A 6,138-nucleotide genomic window follows, 5' to 3' on the forward strand; every position below is an offset into this window, starting at 1 on the left:
GAACTCTTGAGGTCACTCATGAAGGCACAAGCCAAGTGAAAGAGTCTAAAATCAACATCCTGGTGCACTCTTACGAACTTTTCCGAATGAAACCAAGTGAGTCCATCGGAGACATGTACACCCGGTTCACGGATGTCATCAATGGACTCAAAGCTCTTGGTAAAGATTTTACTAACTTTGAACTAGTAACTAAAATCTTAAGATCCCTCCCTAAAAGTTGGGATCCAAAAGTTACAGCCATTCAAGAGGCCAAAGACCTTAAAACATTCCCTCTTGAAGAACTTATTGGGTCTCTAATGACCTACGAAATGACATGTCAAGCTCATGACGAGCTCGAAAATCCCCTTCCAAAGAATAGGAAGGATATGGCACTCACATCACAAGAAGACTACTTGAAAGGAATATCAAGTGATGAGGACAGTGATAATGACATTGCACTTTTGACTAAAAAATTTTAAAAAAATTAAGAAAGAACAAATTTAAAAATAATATAAAAAATAAATTCGAACATAAGAAGGACCAAGTGATTTGTTATGAGTGCAAAAAACCGGGACACTACAAGAACGATTGTCCTCAATCCAAAAAGAGAACATCAAAGAAGAAGGCGCTCAAGGCAACGTGGGATGATTCAAGCGCGTCCGAAGAAGAGGAGTCTAACACCGAACAAGTTGCTTATTACACCCTAATGGCCATCGGAGAAGAGGTAACGGATTTAGTTGATGCAGATTTACCTTATCATGAATTATTAAATGCCTTCCATGAGTTATTTGATGAATGTAAGACAATTAGTAGAAAATATAAATTGCTAAAAAAGGAGCATGATAGTCTCACTTGTGATATTGATAAATTAAGAACTGAATATCATGATAGTTTAGCTCCATTTGTAAAATGCCATGATCTAGAATCTCTCCAAAAGGAGAACTTGCTACTTAAGGACACATTGAAGAAATTCGAGGTTGGTAGTAAGTCTTTGAATATGATCCTTACAAATAAGGGTCACGTTCCTAAAAGAAGTGGAATCGGATTTGTGAGAAGTCCTCACCAAAATCCAACCACCTTCATTAAAGGCCCTGTCTTACATGTTCGGCACCAAAGCAATTGCAACTTTTGTTGCAAATATGGACATAAAACTTATAAATGTCCATTCAAGAAAATTAGTCCGAACAAACTAATTTGGGTTCCTAAAGGAACCATGATTAATTCTATGCAATATGATGAACAAGTTAAATCAGTTTTTAAGGCACCCAAAAGAAAATGGGTACCAAAAAATAATCCCTTCTTGTAGAAACATATACCATAACAAACTAGGAGCAAGAGATGGTATCTAGATAGTGGATGCTCAAGACATATGACTGGAGATCCATCTCATTTCTCTATGCTCACTAGCAAAGAAGAAGGGTACGTCACCTTCGGAGACAACAACCAAGGCAAAATCATTGGCAAGGGAACTATAGGTAACAAATTAAAATTTTCTATTGATGATGTCTTAATAGTTGATGGATTGAAACATAATCTCTTGAGTGTTAGTCAATTATGCGATAAAGGTTACATCGTTAGATTTGAATCAAATGTGTGTATTATTGAAAAACCAAACCATAACATAACTATGATTGCATTAAAACAAAATAATGTCTACACCATCAACATTGATGAACTAAGTAATGAAATGTGCTTCTCCGCTTTAAATGATGATGCTTGGCTTTGGCATAGGAGACTAGGCCATGCAAGCATGAAACTAATGTCTAAGATCTCATCTAAAGAATTAGTGCGAGGAATTCCAAATATAAAGTTTATTAAGGACAAAGTATGCGATGCATGTCAACTAGGTAAACAAATAAAAACCAGTTTCAAACCAAAAACTCAAATTAGCACCACTAGACCATTACAATTGATTCATTTGGACTTATTTGGACCAATTGATACGATAAGTCTAGGAGGAAGCAAATATGCATTTGTAATTATGGATGACTATACTAGATACACTTGGACCTATTTCTTAGCTCACAAAAGTGATTATTTCAATTGTTTCTCTAAATTTTGTAAACTCACTCAAAATGAAAAAGGTTTCATGATTTCATCAATTCGGAGTGATCACGGTGGCGAATTTCAAAACCGTGACTTTCAAAATTTTTGTGAAGTTAATGGATACAATCACAACTTCTCCACTCCGAGGAATCCCCAACCAAATGGAGTAGTTGAAAGAAAAAATAGAAACCTACAAGAAATGGCAAGAACTATGTTAAATGAATATAGTCTACCCAAGTATTTTTGGGCCGAAGCCGTAAATACGGCTTGCTACATCATGAATAGGGTCCTAATAAGACCATCCCTATCAAAAACTCCCTATAAATTATGGAATAACAAAAAACCAAATATTTCCTATTTTAAAGTTTTCGGTTGTAAATGCTTTATTTTGAATGAAAAGGATGCCTTAGGAAAATTTGATGCTAAATCCGATGAAGGCATCTTTCTTGGTTACTCTTTCGTTTCTAAGGCTTTTCGGGTTATTAACAAAAGAACCTTAGTAATAGAAGAGTCTATTTATGTAGTTTTTAATGAAATTTCTAATTTAAAGAAAAATGATTTTGATGATGATCTTGGTTTTGATAATTTGAATTTAAATGAACCCCCTCCTCAAAATAGCAACTTGGATGCACCTTCTTCCGAAATTTCCTTACCCAAGGAATGGAAGTATATAGATGCTCATCCAAAGGAGCTAATTATAGGAGATACATCAAAAGGGGTTCAAACTCGTTTCTCTTTCAAAAATTTTTGTGCTAACTCTGCCTTCCTTTCTCAAATTGAACCTAAATGCATTGACGAGGTAATAAAAGATGATTTTTGGGTTATTGCAATGCAAGAGGAATTGAATCAATTTGAGAGGAATAAGGTATGGAAGCTTGTTCCTAGACCTAGTGACTATTTAGTCATTGGTACTAAATGGGTCTTTAGAAACAAGCAAGACGAAAATGGCATCGTGGTTAGAAATAAGGCTAGATTAGTGGCCAAAGGTTTCAACCAAGAAGAAGGTATCGATTACGAAGAAACCTTCGCTCCTGTGGCTCAATTAGAAGCCATAAGGATGCTCCTTGCCTATGCTAGTAGTAATAATTTTAAACTATTTCAAATGGATGTCAAAAGTGCCTTCTTGAATGGTTTTATTTCCGAAGAAGTATATGTCGAACAACCTCCCGGATTTGAAAATTCTCTTCTTCCTAATCATGTATTCAAATTGACTAAGGCTCTCTATGGCTTGAAACAAGCTCCTAGAGCTTGGTATGAAAGGCTTAGTTCCTTTCTTATTTTAAATAATTTTACCAAAGGCAAGGTTGATACTACATTGTTTATTAAATATTTTAAAAATAATTTTCTTATTATGCAAATTTATGTTGACGATATTATTTTTGGCTCTTCGGATGAATCACTATGTGAATCATTTGCCAAATGTATGAGTCATGAATTTGAAATGAGTTTAATGGGTGAATTAACTTTCTTTTTAGGATTACAAATCAAACAACTTAGGGATGGTATATTTCTTAACCAATCTAAATATACATTAGAATTGTTAAAACGATTTAACATGGATAATTCAAAAGCAATAAACACCCCTATGAGCACTGCGACTAAGTTAGATATGGATGAAAATAGTGAAAATTTCGATCAAAAAACATATAGGGGAATGATAGGTAGTCTACTCTACCTCACCGCGACTAGATCGGATATTATGTTTAGTGTAGGACTTTGCGTTAGGTTTCAATCAAATCCTAAATTATCTCATTTTAAAAGTATTAAAAGAATATTTAGGTATCTTAAAGGAACTCCAAATCTAGGACTGTGGTATCTAAAATCTGAAAAATTCGATTTAATAGCTTATGCAGATGCTGATTTTGGCGGATGCAGGATAGATAGAAAAAGTACATCCGGAACATGCCAATTTTTAGGACATGCACTTGTTTCTTGGACTTTCAAGAAACAAAATTCAGTTGCACTATCTACGGTGGAAGCCGAATACATTGCTGCAAGTGCATGTTGTGCACAAGTTGTTTGGATGAAAAATACATTAGAAGACTATGGAATTCACTTTAAAAACATTCCCATAAAATGTGATAATACTAGTGCCATATGTCTTACTAAAAATTCAATTCAGCACTCTAGAACTAAGCACATTGACGTTAGGCATCATTTCATATGCGATCATGTCCTTAACAATGATATTGTTCTAGAATTCATTGACACAAAGCATCAATTAGCAGATATATTTACAAAAGCTTTGAATGAAGACCAATTTGAATTCATTAGAAGGGAATTAGGTATGTTAAATTGTCCCTAAGAATAAACTTGTTTGAATGGATTTTCCGTAAAGTTTTTCATCCTCTCTTCGTTCCTCGGTGAATCTGATCCTTCTCTCTCAATTCTAAATGACATATTAAATTATCTTATCCTATCTTGAGTCAAACACCGCTCCCATCTGATCAAGATTAATGATTTTATGATATTTTGTGAATCTCGAAATTGATTTTGATGGCTTGATTATGAGTTTCAAGTTGACGAATTGAATTTGAATGGATTTGTATTCGAATTATGATCTTGACTTATTGGAGTTACTACTTGAAATTTTTTTTATCACTATCTCTTCCTTGTACATCTACAATTTTTGTTATTTATAGAAAGAAGAGATTTGATAAAATGGATGAATGCTGAATTTTCCTTTAAGATGAACTCTGTGTAAATATTTTAGCATACTTAGTTTTAAATGATAAAATTTTTATGATCAATGCTGAATTCCTGATGTTATAATCACAAATTATGTGCTTCAAGTCTCATTCCCTTTTTGTTGATGACAAAGGGGGAGAAAAGTGATGACTTGTACCATTTTAATAGCATGACTTATATGAATTGCAAAAGCTTGTATGATATGAATGTCTTATATGCCTTGTAAAATCTTTGAGAATATTGCAAGATTGATTGATCATATTGAAAGCATGTCTAACATGTATATCATGAAATTCATGTTGAAAATCTTTATCTCCTATCGTAGTAAAAATTGTCTCTTATCATTTGACTTGAAAATGATTTTCATCGAAGTTTCACATTTACTTATGCTTAATGAGAATAACGATAAGTTCTACGGTTAGAACTTATCGGTTTATGCTTGAATTCAATGGGATGGAATTCAAGTATTTTTATCTTCTCATAATATGACATATAGATAGGGGGAGTTATGTTTAACTCCGTCATCAATTGATTGTCATCATAAAAAAGGGGGAGATTGTTGAATCTCGGATTTTGATGATAAAATCAATTGATGGGTTAATTGATCTAATCCATATTATTGAGTTAAGTGTGCAGGATTAACTACGATAACCAGAAAACACAAAGCAAGAATACCGGAGTCAAGTTCGATGGACGTTTAAGAGTCCGAAGAATCATCGGAGATGCTGCCGGAACCAACCGAGAAGAAATCGGGAACCTGTCAGAATTTTCAGAAGTTCGCCGAAGAGGTCATCGGAGGTTCACGGAGATCACTGAGAAGGCTCGGCTACTCGTTAAATTCATCACAAGTTCGGGAGCTTGCTGGGAGTCTGTCGGAAGAAGTTCGTCGGAAAGCTCGCCGGAACAAGACTCGACGTTCGCGGTTGAAAACTTGCTTAGGATGTTTTTTTTTTGTTATGCAGTTCACTTGTAATTAGGATTAGGATTAAGAGATAATCCTATATCCTGGTTAGGGGCCAACTAGGCCCAAAATTAGATTTGGTTTGGGCTAAATTTGAAGCCCAACCAGTGAACCAAAGGGTCTGGCGGTGGCACCGCCCAGCACCCGAGAGCTGGGCGGTGGCACCGGTTGGCTGGGCGGTTGCACCGCCAGTCCATTGTCAGTGTATGACATTGATAGGCGGTGGCACCGCCAGTCCACTGTCAGTGTCTGACATTGACAAGCGGTGGCATCGCCACTGACAGGCGTTGGCACCGCCAACATCGGGAACCCAAAGAGAATTCAAATTTTGGAGCCCAAATTTGAATCCTCTTGAGGCCTATAAATACCTCTCAAATCTCAGCTGAGATTACAACTTTTTGAGAAGCAATTGATTGAGAGAAAGGTCTTAGAAAAGTCTGCTAGTCTTGTTTTCAATTTGCTAG

The sequence above is a fragment of the Musa acuminata genome, chromosome BXJ3-8 (genome assembly GCF_036884655.1).
Source record: "Musa acuminata AAA Group cultivar baxijiao chromosome BXJ3-8, Cavendish_Baxijiao_AAA, whole genome shotgun sequence".
Taxonomy (NCBI): Eukaryota; Viridiplantae; Streptophyta; class Magnoliopsida; order Zingiberales; family Musaceae; genus Musa; species Musa acuminata.